Source organism: Balaenoptera borealis, assembly GCF_965194805.1.
Source record: "Balaenoptera borealis genome assembly, chromosome: 6".
NCBI classification, from domain to species: Eukaryota; Metazoa; Chordata; class Mammalia; order Artiodactyla; family Balaenopteridae; genus Balaenoptera; species Balaenoptera borealis.
The window spans coordinates 24,099,270-24,115,955 of NC_138863.1; the positions used below are offsets into that span (position 1 = coordinate 24,099,270).

The 16,686-nt window shown below is 37.2% G+C and overlaps 1 protein-coding gene across 1 annotated transcript in view; it reads left to right on the forward strand.

The window, feature by feature from the left end:
* The window catches only part of ERBB4 (erb-b2 receptor tyrosine kinase 4), a 1,231,960-nt gene that overhangs the window by 77,082 nt on the left and 1,138,192 nt on the right, over positions 1–16,686 (forward strand). The gene's annotated exons all lie outside the window — the stretch shown is intronic.

Below are 16,686 nucleotides of genomic sequence, written 5' to 3' on the forward strand. Positions count from 1 at the left end.
ATTTTCATGACTATTGCTGTTATTATAGCATTATTATTTTCCTCTGTGGAACATTGCCATCACCTGGCCCTTTGAGTGTAAGGATAATAATAGCACAAATTTAATTAAAAAATGTTATGTACTCCCTAACCAAGTAGATTCCCTTTTCATCAATAAGACAAAAGCTCTATTGAATGTGTTATTGCACTGATAAAGTAATTTCAAAATTAGATTACAATGCAAATGAGTTGGCTAGGTTGTATTTTTATTCTTGGTAGAAATGTGAGACACGCAATATGTGATTATGGTGGATTTCTAGTTAAAATGGACTATTCCTGACTTATAGAAGTATGGCCTAAAAATATAAGCTGACTGTTAGTAAGCTTAATGTTGACTATAGTGCTTTTTTGTGTGGAGGAATACTAATCTATGGAATGTCAGGGATGAAGTAGAAAAAAAAAATAGCCTTGAAATTTACATATTTTGCAAAGAGTGGTAGCAATGATTCTCATTGATATTACAAAATTTATGTTTCATTTTGTATTAGATTTTTAATGAAGAGGCACAAAAACACGGAAGAAATCAAACAGATATAATGACATAAGTGCAGGCAAATATGTCTCTCAAATTATTTTTAGTTTATAAAAGCAATGTGTTTGTTTTATATGTCATATTATTTTTGCTATTTTCCTTCAAGGACAAAATATATCTGTATGTTGAAAACTAAAGACATTATACTTTCCATAGACTGTCTACAATGACCACTTTGTAAGAGGAAGAAGAAGAAGAAGAAGAAGAAGAAGAGAAGGAAGAAGGGACTTATTGTCAAGCCAAAGTAGTTTCATCACAAAGTCATTTTCAGCAACATACCAGGTCAGAGCATTCACACAGCTTTTATCTTCCCTTCTGTTTCAGATTAAGTTGTTTATTGAAATTTTTGTGAATTATTTAAAAATGAAAATTACAGCTACTTATTTTAAAGATTTGGCTTAATAAAATTTAAATTGCCAAATTTATCAAGTATATGGCATATATACTTGATAAATTTGGTAATAACTTTATTTGTTTAAGAATGCAAAATATTCTTTGAATTTGGCATTGTTCTTTATAGTCATAAGTAATAGTATGCTTACAAAACATAATGATAGGGTGTAACAAAACTTTTAAAATAAAATGAAACATGATTTGTCTAAAGCTATATGCATAGATGAAAATATCTAATGGCTTCTACATACCAATTTAGTACATTTGTTTCTGGAAATTATTTATAAATTGTTTTAAATTGGATTAAATTACATAACAACACACATGAGAAAAATATTTCATTAATTACATGGAGTAGGTGTAAATAATCTGCCAGGTTCTAGACTTTAAGTATTTTTCAGGTCATAATATCATTTCTATGAACACACCATACCAATTATCCTTTATATTTCTAAATTATTGAAGTAGACATACATTTAAATATAAACTAGAATGAATTCGAATTTATAGAGAAATTACAATACTTTTTCAAGCCAATTTATTTACTAAATTGATACAAAGACAAAAATCTTCCAAGTTATATACCATGTGGGTGTAATTATCAGTTAAAATTACATGAGAAGAACAGAAAACACACAAAAAAGGACATACAAAGATTTAATGGTAATTGCCTAAATATTCCTCGGTTTATATGACTGGCATGTAGTGAAGTACATATTTGGGACTCAGCTCCTTAAGGACAAGCCCTTGTCTATGATGAGGCTTTTAAACTTCAGGGCTGAATACAACACTTAGCCTATAGCGTATTTGTTGGATTCAGTTGAACCTATAGCAGCAGGGTTTGTAATAGCTGCTGAATCACGTAAAACAGAAATACAATGACCCATTTCTACACTCAAATGAGCTAGAAATACTAGTTCTACTCTTTCTGTGGCCATCTTAGCAAACATGATGAACCTGATTAATATTAATTCCATCTGATAATCCTGTGCAAACTTGTTTGTATTCCATCTAAAATATGGATTTCAGAGAGCAAAAATTGTCTTCATTTTTATATCACCGCGTGTTGCCTAGTAGAGAAAGAATCACACATAGTAGGAATTAAATAAATAAATGTCTATTAAACTGGCATTATATCAAATCCTCTGAATACAAACAAGAAACATTTTCTGGAACATGATTTTTTTTTTAAATTAATAGCTACTTTATTTACATATTTATTTATTTTTGGCTGTGTTGGGTCTTCGTTTCGTGCGAGGGCTTTCTCTAGATGTGGCAAGCGGGGGCCACTCTTCATCGCGGTGCGCGGGCCTTTCACTATCGCGGCCCCTCCCGTTGCGGGGCACAGGCTCCAGACGCGCAGGCTCAGTAGTTGTGGCTCAAGGGCCCAGTTGCTCCGCGGCATGTGGGATCTTCCCAGACCAGGGCTCGAACCCATGTACCCTGCATTGGCAGGCAGATTCTCAACCACTGCGCCACCAGGGAAGCCCTGGAACATGATTTTTGTATTTTTACCAAAGAATTATATACGCACATATGTAGCACTATGTATATGTGTATATATATGTATGTATGTTATAAATAGACATGAAAACATATTTCAGAGTTACTGTCATTCTTACAACTTTTGGAATTAACTTTTAGTTTGAAACAACATTGAAATTAGTTATATATTTTATGTGTTTTCTATGAGAATTGCCAGTATAGTTTTTATTTAAATATAATTTTGAAAAAGGGACGAGGGGAGGTCAAGTAAACAGAAACCTGTTTCACAGTGCAACATCAAGAGTCCTTACAATTTTGTGGGAAGGGACTTTGAAGAGATCTCTTTTGAAACCTTTTGATATTTAGCAAGCATACAGTAAAATGCAGTCGATTTTAAAATTTATCTTGATTCTTGAAGTTTGGTCTTGGATTTGTTCTATTAGATTCATTTCTTTATTATTTATCTAGAGAGAGATTAGAGAAATGTTTATCAAATATGCAAATGGCCTTAAGCTCATTGAATTAGATTGTATTTAGGGGAGGAAATGTATAAAATTCAACAAATTGCCTTTATAAATCATCACACAAAAATTACATGAAGCACAATAGAAATTAGTATAAATAAAGGAATTATGAAGAGAAAATGCTCCTCTACCTCCATAATCTCCTATCCCCTCCTAAATCAAGGTGGTCTCTTGGCTACAGTAGACTAATGAAGGTGCTCTCAGTGTCACCCCTTTATTGACTTATAGTTTCCGGGTATATTCCAATAATATATATATGTGTATATACATATTATGTATGATATAAGGAGGGATTTATTATTGGAATTGGCTCACTGGATTATGGAGGCTGAGAAGTCCCATGACCTGCCATCTGCAAGCTGGAGAACCAGGAAAGCTGGTGGTATAATTGAGTCCAAGTCTGGATGTCCAAAAATCAGGAGCACTGATGTCTGAGGGCAGGAGAAGATGGATGTCTGAGCTCATGCAGAGAGTGAATTTGCCCCTCCTCTGCCTTTTTGCTCTATTCGGGACTTCAACGGACTGGACGATGCCCACCTACATTGGTGAGGGTGATCTTTACTCAGTCTACTGATTCAAATGATAATCTCTTCCAGAGACACCCTCATAGACACACCAAGAAATTAAGTCTGACCAGCTCTCTGGGCATCCCTTAGCCCAGTCAAATTGACACATTAAATTAATCATTACACCAGGTATATTAGTTTTCTGTTGCTGTTGCAGAGCAGGAATATCCAGCTATCAATCCCAAGGATGGAGAATGACAAAGATTATAACAATGGCAACCACTAGAAGTAGGAGTCCACAGACCTTGGCCCACTGCATCTTCTATGGGCTTGGAGTTACCAAGGAGGGCTCAACACATAAGGGTTGGAATAATGTTTTACTCATAGAGAGGAGAGATGCAGCAGGATCAGCATCTTTAGTGTGTGTCCATGGCCAGAAGGGTACCTCCTGTTAGCCAACACAGGCTCATTGGAGTGCAAGTATCCCTTTTGTACTGCAGACTAAGACATTTTTACCTAAGGGTGGAGGAAGGGCAGATATACTGGTGGGGCTGGCCAGGTGCCATATAATACACACATGTAAGCAATACAAGGAAGTTCATTATGTACCTAGAACAAGGGAAAGATTTCTCCTAATAAGAAAGACATCTGGGGCCAACCAACAGCTCAGTACCCACCTTCCATATCAGGAAATATGCCAGACCCAGGACACTGTACAATCCTGGAGAGGAACAGTAGGTCCCATGACAGCTGCTTCCCCAACAGCTGTCCTAACAAATTACTGCAAACTTTGTGACTTAGAACAACACAAATTTATTGTCTCACAATTCCATGGGTCAGAAGTCCACAACATGGCTTAGTTGGATCCTCTGTTGAAATCAAGGAGTCAGCAGGGCTGGCCTTCTATCTGCAAGTGCTGGGGATGATTCCATTTCCAAGTTCATTTAGCTTATTGGGACAACTCAGTTCCTTGTTGTTGTAGGACTGAGGTTCCCAATTTTTAAAAAAGTGGCTCTTTTCATTTTCAAGCCAACAATAGTATGTGGAATCCTTTGCTTTGAATCTCTGCCACCCTTTCTGCTACAAAAGATCTCTGCTTTTCAGGGGTAAGATGATTAGATTAGGCTCACACTGATAATCCAGGATAATATCCCTTTTTAAAGGTCATTTGATTAGTAACTGTAATTGTATCCTTTATGTAACCTAACAAATTCATGGGAGTAACATCAGGGGGTGATGGTCACGGAGACCAAAGTCTGCCCACCGCACCAGATCTAATTGGTGTTCTATAGGCATCTTCTTCACTGACCTCTCTCTGCAGCATTTGACACTTATTCACTCACTGAAGCTCTGCTTCCTTGGATTAAAAAATAATTTTTTGTTGCCTCTTCTACTGGATTCAGCTTTACTTTTTTTACTCTCCTTTACTCTTCCTGAGTTCATTCACTTTTAAATATTGGGGTTTCCCATCCTCACCCAGCATAAGTCTCTTTTTACTTTCTAGAAAGATTTTATCCATGTTCAGGATTTCCCTACCACTTATACTCATGATCCTTAAATCTGTCTCATCCAATTTAAAAAGCATTTATTGAGTATGTGTTTTTCCTGTTAGGCTGAATGTTCTAGGAGGGAAAAGATCACAATTGTACTGTTTACAGGGAATTCCTAGCATCTAGTCTGTGTGTAACATGGGATATATCTTCTTTTTTTTTTTTTTTTTTTTTGATATGGACCATTTTTAAAGTCTTTATTGAATTTGCTACAATATTACTTATGTTTTATGTTTTGGTTTTTTGGCCTTGAGCCATGTGGGATCTTAGCTCCCCAACCAGGAATCAAACTCACACCCCCTGCATTGGTAGGCAAAGCCTTAAACACTGGACTGCCAGGGAAGTCCCAACATGGGATATATCTTTAAATGTTTTTGTTGAATGAATAAATAAGAGAATGAATAAATGAAGGGATATAGGTATAAACGTAAAATTGCAACATAATGTGGTAAATGATATAATAAGAGTGCTATACAGTCCTGCACAGAAAATCAACATTTAAGTCAATGTGGGTTTCAAGGAAAATCACTGGAGGTGATTATGCCTGGACTGAATCTTGAACACAAACCCCAGACTAGAATTATTTTCTGACTCTAAGCATATATTCTAGACATCAACCTCAAAAGAAAGTCAACTCATTGTATTTCGGTACAACTGTTACTTTCCCTTATATTCTTCGTCTTAAAGATATGTCATCAGGCTAGTCCCCCAAGCCAGACCTGGAGATTCAACCTTGACTGGTAAGCTTTACCTTCTCTGTGAACCCTTTTTGGACACTCCTCAAACCCCTCAGTTTATTCTAGTTGGGTACATCTTTTCTTTGTGTTCCCATGGTACTGTATGCATAGCTTGGATATTGCAATTACTTACGTTTTTGGAAATTTAAAAATTACTTATCTTTCTCCTCCTGAGTAGGCAATGGGGTCCATGAAGGCAAGAGCTATCTTTTATTTATCACTATATTCCTATATGTTTCCCTAATAACATTATTAAATATTATATTGTGCCACTATTTGCACTATTCTAAGCATTTTACAAATACTAACTCATTTAGTTCTCAAACTCAGCTGGGTCCTATTATTCCCATTTTACAGAGGAGGAAACTAAAGTACCCAGAAGTTAAATAACTTATTATCCAAGGTTGCCCACTTGGTAAATGGCATTGCTAGAACTGACCTTAGGCAGTCTAGCTCTCATGCTTCTGCTTTTAATGTCTGTGCTCTGTTCTGGAAAACTTGTGATTTGCAAGCTTCCTTAATTATAATGTGAGCACTTTGTAAATACTGACAGGTTCTTTGTACCATCTGCCTCTCCCTCCCCTCCCACTATATACACATACAAACTCACAGCACCCATGGCCAACAACTAATACTCAAAAGAACTTGTTAAATGAACATAAATGTACTCAAAAAATGCATTTATTTTTCTTTCTTTTGATAGTCTCCTGTACTATCCAGTACAGTACAATTTCCAGTAAGTCAATTTAGCATTTATTTTATTTTTGAAGTCTCATTCAAAATATTCCTTAAGCCACATCCATTTTCTAACATTTTAAAAATATTTTAGTTAATTTTTCTTGATACTTGTTACTTTTCCACCAATTCATAAAAAAAAAAACCTGTGTAAAGTTTCAAAACATGTTTCCTAACCTTTTATTTATTGTTTTGCCAGTGATTCAAAAACTTAAATCCTGATACATGCTTATTCTTCACTCTGGAAGGAGGGCCAGTTTGAGTCAACTGCTCAGACCAATAAAATGTGTCAGTGGAGGGGTTTTTCCAAGAAGATTCAGGTTAGGAAAAGGGTCCCAATGTGTAAATATTCATTATATCACTTTGAGGAGGAAACGAGTGGAAAATATTTATAGCTTTTCTTTCCCATGGGGGGGTATGAGAATCCTAGTATGAAGGGGACCTTCCTGTAGCCAGAGGCCGTGACTCAGTGTTTGGACTGACTCTGCAACATTAGCTTCTAGTTAATGGGAACTGTCAGCTACAGTGCACCAAGCTGTCACTTTTATAGCGTATGTGTTAAAGCCAAAATGATGAAATTTAATTTCTCCATGATATGCCAGCATTCCCATCTCTAAAACTTTCAGAAATTATGGAGGGATTAAGCATCCAAGGTAACAGTCGCAAAGAAAAAAGAAAATGACCAGAGTCTTATTACTGCTGCTGGTGATTCTATTATAATTCTTCTATATTCTGTTTAGACGCATCATGGGAGTACACCAATGTTTAAATATCTGGTTGTACAATACAGGTAAATTTCTCTTTTAAATAAAGGAAGGAAGAAAGAAAAGGGAAAAGGCAAAGTAATAAAATTTAGCAAAGTAAACATCCATTGTTGAGTTCTTAAAAATACATCTTGGCTTTTGTCTGGAAAATAAAAAACATTTCAGTGGCTATTCCTAGAGGTTTTTCTCATACATGTTGTATTTTAAACAGATACAGTACAAGCTACTAGCTGTGCTAACCTTGTGTAATATGGGAACATATGCAAGGATGGTGTTCTTTTGTTTTTTAAATGTGCATCAGGTTGTAAATAAAATTCATTTATTATTTCACCTGTTTTTCATATGTTAGCTGGGGTAACCACTAATAAATTACCCACTAAGGACAGTTAATATGGCTGTGCTTTAAATCACAAATTTGCTAGGTTTCAAACTGCTATAAGATGATCAACTTAGTTGATTTAGATGAGGAGCTGTCAGTTTTTTATATGGTGGTTAAATAGGAAAGAATATAGAGTCAAGTAGTCTTTATTATTGTCATTTTCTTTTTTAAGTCTGTTCAGACATTTGTTGAGAATAATATTTGGGGACACTTTAGAAATTAAACTTATTAAATATTGCATACAAATTTTTCTTATATATGTGTTTTCCTTTATAATCTCTATGCTTTATATCTTTTTTTGCTGAAGCAGAAAGCAAAAATTATAAATGTTAATTTATTCATTCTGAACCTATCTGGATTTTATAGATTGTGGAAATGGATGTACAGGAAATCGTAAAGCTTTACAGTGTCTTATGAGGATCAATAATAAATCAGACATAATGAAGATTTCAGATTTCTTCCAGGCAATTAATATGAAATTAAGGTAAATTTCATATTAATGACTTGGTATGATAGAATCAAACTCAATCAGGAAAACAACAGGTTCTAAAACATACACTTTTATTTTATGACCTTTTTTTGGAGGGGTTGGTTTTCTAATGTTAAATTTAAAATAGCTAATCTATTGGTCATTCTTCTCTTGATTCACGTTTATTCTTGGAATTCATCTAGTTCTTTTGTATTATTCGTTCCAGATAGTATTTTAGTTGCTTTGTATATGTGTGGATGGCAGTGTATTGGGTTAATTGGTTGGTTGGTTGGTTGGTTGCTTTGGGGACATTTCATGTCTGCTGTGGTGGCTTTGTTTTGGGTGTGTGGATATTGTGTGGATTTTTTGGATGGTTTGAATTAGGATAGTTTTGTTTTGCGTGTATGATATTGGGTGGGTTGTTTGGTTTTTTAGTTGGTTTGAGGGCATTTGCTCTGGTTTTAGGTAGCTTTGGAGCAGGTGTGAGAAACAGTCTGGCAAGATCACTTTTAATGGAATGAGGGAGACCTTTGTTCCACCTTGGTATGACTTCATGCAAGATATGAAATCTTTAAAAGCTTTTGCACAGCAAAGGAAACTGTAACCAAGATGAAAAGACAACCCTCAGAATGGGAGAAAATATTTGCAACTGAACCAACAGACAAAGGATTAATCTCCAAAATATATAAATAGCTCATGCAGCTCAATATTAAAAAAACAAACAATCCAATCAACAAATGGGCAGAAGACCTAAATAGATATTTCTCCAAAGAAGACATACAGATGGCCAAGAGGCACATGAAAAGCTGCTCAACATCACTAATTATTAGGGAAATGCAAATCAAAACTATAATGAGGTATCACCTCACACTGGTAAGAATGGCTATCATCAAAAAATTTACAAACAATAAATGCTGTAGAGGGTGTGGAGAAAAGGGAACCCTCTTGCACTGTTGGTGGGAATGTAAATTGATACAACCACTATGGAGAACAGGATAGAGGTTCCTTAAAAAACTAAAATTAGAGCTACCATATGACCCAGCAATCCCACTACTGGGCATATACCCAGAGAAAACCATATTTCAAAAAGACACATGCACCCCAGTGGTCATTGCAGCACTATTTACAATAGCCAGGACATGGAAGCAAGCCCACTGACAGACGAATGGATAAAGAAGATGTGGTATATATAAATATACAATGGAATATTACTCGGCCATAAAAAGGAACGAAATTGGGTCATTTGTGGAGACGTGGATGGACCTAGAGACTGTCATACAGAGTGAAGTAAGTCAGAAAGAGAAAAACAAATATCGTATATTAACGCATCTATGTGGAATCTAGAAAAATGGTACAGATGAACCAGTTTGCAAGGCAGAAATAGAGACACAGATGTAGAGAACAAAGATATGGACACCAAGGGGGAAAGTGGGGGCGGGGGGTGATAGTGGTAGGATGAATTGGGAAATTGGGATTGACATATATATACTAATATGTATAAAATAGAGAACTAGTAAGAACCTGCTATATAAAAAAATAAAATAAAATTCAAAAAAAAAGAAAAAAGATATGAAATCTTGTCTTGATACTAATGAGCTAAAATGTTGTAGCTCTAAATGATAATAAATGCCTTGGATTGGTAAAGTAAGGTATAAAAGCTTAGAGTGAGATAACTGAAAAGATTTCAACAATTTGAATATGTTGTTTTCTCACTGAATTGAGTTTTATTTGAAGACATCAAAGACTGCTTTCTTTGGGCACTTTTAGATGGCTTGCAAAGTTGTGAAATAGCCAAAATCAAGATAGAATTTATAATTCACCTTGTGCAAAGCTTAAGGTCAAGCACTCATCTTTGTGTGTGTGTACTTGCTGAGGGTGTGATCTTCCTTCCAGTTCTGCCTCTCTGGACTCTTCACACCCCAGGTCTTAAGAGCCAAGAGACTGTCAGCTACGTCTGGGTTGCTACTGTTTAGAAAGCCAGCAGGGTCCACCAGCCTGTGCAAGTCATCTGTAAAGTTGTAAAGAAGGCACTGAGAGTCCGTAATGTGAAGCAGCAACAGAGAGTTCTCCTGGGTGGCACCTTCAAGATGGCGGAGGAGTAAGACGTGGAGATCACCTTCCTCCCCACAAATACATCAAAAATACATCTACAGGTGGAACAGCTCCTACGGAACACCTACTGAACGCTGGTAGAAGACCTCAGGCTTCCCAAAAGGCAAGAAACTCCCCACGTACCTGGCTAGGGCAAAAGAAAAAAGAAAAAACAGAGACAAAAGAATAGGGATGGGACCTGCACCTCTGGGAGGAAACTGTGAAGGAGGAAAAGTTTCCACACACTAGGAAGCCCCTTCACTGGCAGAGACTGCGGGTGGGCAGGGGGGAAGTGTCAGAGCCATGGAGGAGAGTGTAGCAACAGTGGTGCAGAGGGCAAAGTGGAGAGATTCCCGCACAGAGGATCAGTGCCGACTGGCACTCACCAGCCTGAGAGGCTTGTCTTCTCACTCGCCAGGGCAGGTGGGGGCTGGGAGCTGAAGCTCTGGCTTCACAGGTCAGATCCCAGGGAGAGGACTAGGGTTGGCTGCGTGAACACAGCCTGAAGGGGGCTAGTGCGCCACAGCTAGCTGGGAGGGAGTCTGGGAAAAAGTCTGCCTAAGAGTCAAGAGACCATTGTTTTGGGGTGCGCAAGAAGAGGGGATTCAGAGCACCACCTAAAGGAGCTCCAGAGACGGGCGTGAGCCACAGCTTTCAGTGTGGACACCAGAGACGGGCATTAAATGCTAAGGATGCTCCTGCAGCCACCAAAAAGCCTGTGTGCAAGCGCAGGTCACTACCCACACCACACCTTCCGGGAGCCTGTTCAGCCCACCACTGCCAGGGTCCTGTGATCCAGGGAAAACTTCCCCAGGAGAACACACGGTGCACCTCAGGCTGATGCAACATCATGCCAGCCTCTGCCGCCTCAGGCTTGGCCCGCATTCCGTACCCCTCTCTCCCCCCGGCCTGAGTGAGCCAGAGCCCCCTAATCAGCTGCTACTTTAACCCCGTCCTGTCTGAGAGAAGAACAGATGCCCTCAGGTGACCTACACGCAGAGGCGGGGCCAAATCCACAGCTGAACGCCAGGAGCTGTGCGAACAAAGAAGAGAAAGGGAAATTTCTCCCAGCAGGCTCAGGAGCAGTGGATTAAATCTCCACAATCAACTTGATGTACACTGCATCTCTGGAATACCTGAATAGACAACAAATCATCCCAAAATTGAGGTGGTGGGCTTTGGGAGCGACTGGAGACTTCGGGCTTGCTTTCTGCTTCTAATTTGTTTCGATTTTATGTTTATCTTAGTTTAGTATTTAGAGCTTATTATCATAGGTAGATACATTTATTGATTTGGTTGCTTTCTTCCTTTGTTTTCTTTTTTAATATATATATATTTTTTCTTTTCTTTTTCCTTTTTCTCTTTTTCTGACTGTGTATGTGTATGCTTTTTTGTGTGATTTTGTCTGTATAGCTTTGCTTTTACCATTTGTCCTAGGGATCTGTCTGGCTGGCTTTTTTTCTTCTTTTTTTTTTTTTAGTATAGTTTTTAGTGCTTGTTATTGGTGGATTTGTGTTTTGGTTTGGTTGCTCTCTTCTTTCTTTTTTTAGTACATTTTTATTCTTTTATTTTTAATATTTTTTACTTTTTAATAATTTTATTTATTAATTTTCTTTCTTTCTTTCTTTCTTTTTTCTCCTATTTCTTCTGAGACGTGTGGCTGACAGGGTCTTGGTGCTCTGGCCGGGTGTCAGGCCTGAGCCTGTGAGGTGGGAGAGCCAAATTTAAGACACTGGTCCACCAGAGACCTCTCAGCCCCATGTAATATCAAACAGTGAAAGCTCTCCCAGAGATATCCATCTCAATGCTAAGACCCCGCTCCACTCAACGACCAGCAAGCTACAGTGCTGGACACCCTATGCCAAACAACTAGAAAGACAGGAACACAACTTCACCCATTAGCAGAGAGGCTGCCTAAAATCATAATAAGTTCACAGACACCCCAAAACACACCACCAGGCACAGTCCTGCCCACCAGAAAGACAAGATCCAGCCTCATCCAGCAGAACACAGGCACCAGTCCCCTCCACCAGAAAGCCTACACAACCCACTGAACCAACCTTACCCACTGGGGGCAGACACCAAAAACAACGGGAACTACAAACCTGCAGCCTACGAAAAGGAGACTGCAAACACAATAAGTTAAACAAAATGAGAAGACAGAGAGATACGCAGCAGATGAAGGAGCAAGTTAAAAACAAATGACCAAACAAATGAGGAGGAAGTAGGCAGTCTACCTGAAAAAGAATTCAGAGTAATGATAGTGAAGATGATCCAAAATCTTGGAAATAGAATGGAGAAAATACAAGAAACTTTTAACAAGGACCTAGAAGAACTAAAGAACAAACAATGATGAACAACACAATAAATGAAATTAAAAATTCTCAGGAAGGAATCAATAGCAGAATAACTGAGGCAGAAAAACGGATAAGTGGCCTGGAAGATAAAATAGTGGAAATAAGTACTGCAGAGCAGAATAAAGAAAAAAGAATGAGAAGATTTGAGGACAGTCTCAGAGACCTCTGGGACAACATTAATCGCACCAACATTCAAATTATAGGGGTCCCAGAAGAAGAAGACAAAAAAGAATGGGACTGAGAAAATATTTGAAGAGATTATAGTTGAAAACTTCCCTAATATGGGAAAGGAAATAGTCAATCAAGTCGAGGAAGCTCAGAGAGTCCCATACAGGATAAATCCAAGGAGAAACACACCAAGACACATGTTAATCAAACTATCAAAATTTAAATTCAAAGAAAAAAATATTAAAAGCAGCAAGGGAAAAGCAACAAATAATATGGAGGGGAATCCCAATAAGGTTAACAGCTGATCTTTCAGCAGAAACTCTGCAAGCCAGAAGGGAGTGGCAGGGCATATTTAAAGTGATGAAAGGGAAAAACCTACAACCAAGATTACTGTAACCAGGAAGGATCTCATTCGTATTCAACGGAGAAATTAAAACCTTTACAGACAAGCCAAAGCTAAGAGAATTCAGCACCACCAAACCAGCCTTACAACAAATGCTAAAGGAACTTCTCTAGGCAGGAAACACAAGAGAAGGAAAAGACCTACAATAACATACCCAAAACAATTAAGAAAATGGTAATAGGAACATACATATTGATAACTAACTTAAATGTAAATGGATTAAATGCTCCCACCAAAAGACATAGACTGGCTGAATGGATACAAAAACAAGACTTGTATATATACTGTCTACAAAAGACCCACTGCAGACCTAGGTACACACACAGACTGAAAGTGAGGGGAAGGAAAAAGATATTCCATGCAAATGGAAAGCAAAAGAAACCTGGAGTAGCAATTCTCATATCAGACAAACTAGACTTTAAAATAAAGACTATTACAAGAGACAAAGAAGGACACTACATAATGATCAAGGGATCAATCCAAGAAGAAGATATAACAATTGTAAATATTTATGCACCCAACATGGGAGCACCTCAATACATAAGGCAAATGCTAACAGCCATAAAAGGGAAAATTGACAGTAACACAATCATAGTAGGGGACATTAACACCCCTTTTTCACCAATGGACAAATCATCCAAAATGAAAATAAACGAGACACAAGCTTTAAATGATACACTAAACAAGATGGACTTAATTGATATTTATAGGACATTCCATCCAAAAACAACAGAATACACTTTCTTCTCAAGTGCTCATGGAACATTATCTAGGATAGATCATATCTTGGGTCACAAATCAAGCCTTGATAAATTTACGAAAATTGATATTGTATCAATATCTTTTCTGACCACAATGCTATGAGACTAGATATCAATTACAGAAAAAAATCTGTAAAAAATATAAACATATAGAGGCTAAACAATACACTACTAAATAACCAAGAGATCACTGAAGACATTAAAGAGGAAATCAAAAAGCACCTAGAAACAAATGACAATGAAAACATGGTGGCCCAAAACCTATGGGATGCAGCAAAAGCATTTCTAAGAGGGAAGTTTATAGCAATACAATCCTACCTCAAGTAACAAGAATCATCTCAAATAAACAACCTAACCTTACACCTAAAGCAATTAGAGAAAGAAGAACAAAAAAAAACCCCCAAAGTTAGCAGAATGAAAGAAATCATAAAGATCAGATCAGAAATAAATGAAAAAGAAATGAAGGGAACAATAACAAAGATCAATAAAACTAAAAGCTGGTTATTTGAGAAGATAAACGAAATTGATAAACCATTAGCCAGACTTATCAAGAAAAAAAGGGAGAAGACTCATATCAATAGAATTAGAAATGAAAAAGGAGATGTAACATCTCACACTGCAGAAATACAAAGGATCATGAGAGATTACTACAGGCAACTATATGCCAATAAAATGAACAACCTGGAAGAAATGGACAAATTATTAGAAAAGCACAACTTTCTGAGACTGAACCAGGAAGAAATAAAAAATATAAACAGACTAATCACAAACACTGAAATTGAAACTGTGATTAGAAATCTTCCAACAAACAAAAGCCCAGGACTAGATGGCTTCACAGGCGAATTCTATCAAACATTTAGAGAAGAGCTAACACCTATCCTTCTCAAACTCTTCCACAATATTGCAGAGGGAGGAACACTCCCCAACTCATTCTACAAGGCCACCATCACCCTGATACCAAAACCAGACAAAGATGTGACAAAGAAAGAAAACTACAGGCCAATATCACTGATGAACATAGATGCAAAAATCCTCAACAAAATACTCGCAAACAGAATCCAACAGCACATTAAAAAGATCAAACACCATGATCAAGTGGGGTTTATTCCAGGAATGCAAGGGTTCTTCAATATATGTAAATCAATCAATGTGATACACCATATTAACAAATTGAAGGAGAAAAACCATAAGATCGTCTCAATAGATGCAGAAAAAGCTTTTGACAAAATTCAACACCCATTTATGATAAAAACCATCCAGAAAGTAGGCATAGAGTGAACTTACCTCAACATGATAAAGGCCATATATGACAAACACACAGCCAACGTTGTTCTCAATGGTGAAAAACTGAAACCATTTCCACTAATCTCAGGAACAAGACAAGGTTGCCCACCCTCACCAGTATTATTCAACATAGTATTGGAAGTTTTAGCTACAGCAATCAGGGAAGAAAAAGAAATACAAGGAATCCAAATCAGAAAAGATGAAGTAAAATTGTCACTGTTTGCAGGTGACATGATACTATACATAGAGAATCCTAAAGATGCTACCAGAAAACTAGTAGAGCTAATCAATGAATTTGGTAAAGTAGCAGGATACAAAATTTTAATGCACAGAAATGTCTTGCATTCCTACACACTAATGATGAAAAACCTGAAAGAGAAATTAAGGAAACATTCCCATTTACCATTGTAACAAAAAGAATAAAATACCTAGGAATAAACCTACCAAAGGAGACAAAAGACCTGTATGCAGAAAACTATGAGACACTGATGAAAGAAATTAAAGATGATACAAACAGATGGAGAGATAGACCATGTTCTTGGGTTGGAAGAATCAACATGGTGAAAATGACTATACTACCCAAAGCAATCTACAGAGTCAGTGCAATCCCTATCAAACTACCAATGGCATTTTTCACAGAACTAAAACAAAAAATTTCACAATTTGTATGGAAACACAAAAGACCCCAAATAGCCAAAGCAATCTTGAGAAAGAAAAACAGAGCTGGAGGAATCAGGCTCCTGGACTTCAGACTATAGTACAAAGCTACAGAAATCAAGACACTATGGTAGTGGCACAAAAACGGAAATATAGATCAATGGAACAGGATAGAAAGCCCAGAGATAAACCCACACACATATGGTCACCTTATCTTTGATAAAGGAGACAAGAATATACAATGGAGAAAAGACAGCCTCTTCAATAAGTGGTGCTGGGAAAACTGGACAGCTACAAGTAAAAGAATGAAATTAGAACACTCCCTAACACCATACACAAAAATAAACTCTAAATGGCTTAAAGACCTAAATGTAAGGCCGGGCACTATAAAACTCTTAGAGGAAAACATAGGCAGAACACTGTATGACATAAATCACAGCACGACCCTTTTTGACCCACCTCCTAGAGAAATGGAAATAAAAACAAAAATAAACAAATGAGACCTAATAAAACTTAAAAGCTTTTGCACAGCAAAGGAGACCATAAACAAGATCAAAAGACAACCCTCAGAATGGGAGAAAATATTCTGCAAAGAAGCAACTGACAAAGGATTAATCTCCAAAATATACAAGCAGCTCATGCACCTCAATATCAAAAAAACAAACAACCCAATCCAAAAATGGGCAGAAGACCTAAAGAGACATTTCTTCGAAGAAGACATACAGATTGCCAACTAACACATGAAAGGATGCTCAACATCACTAATCATTAGAGAAATGCAAAGCAAAGCTACAATGAGGTATTACCTCACACTGGTCAGAATAGCCATCATCGAAAAATCTACAAACACTAA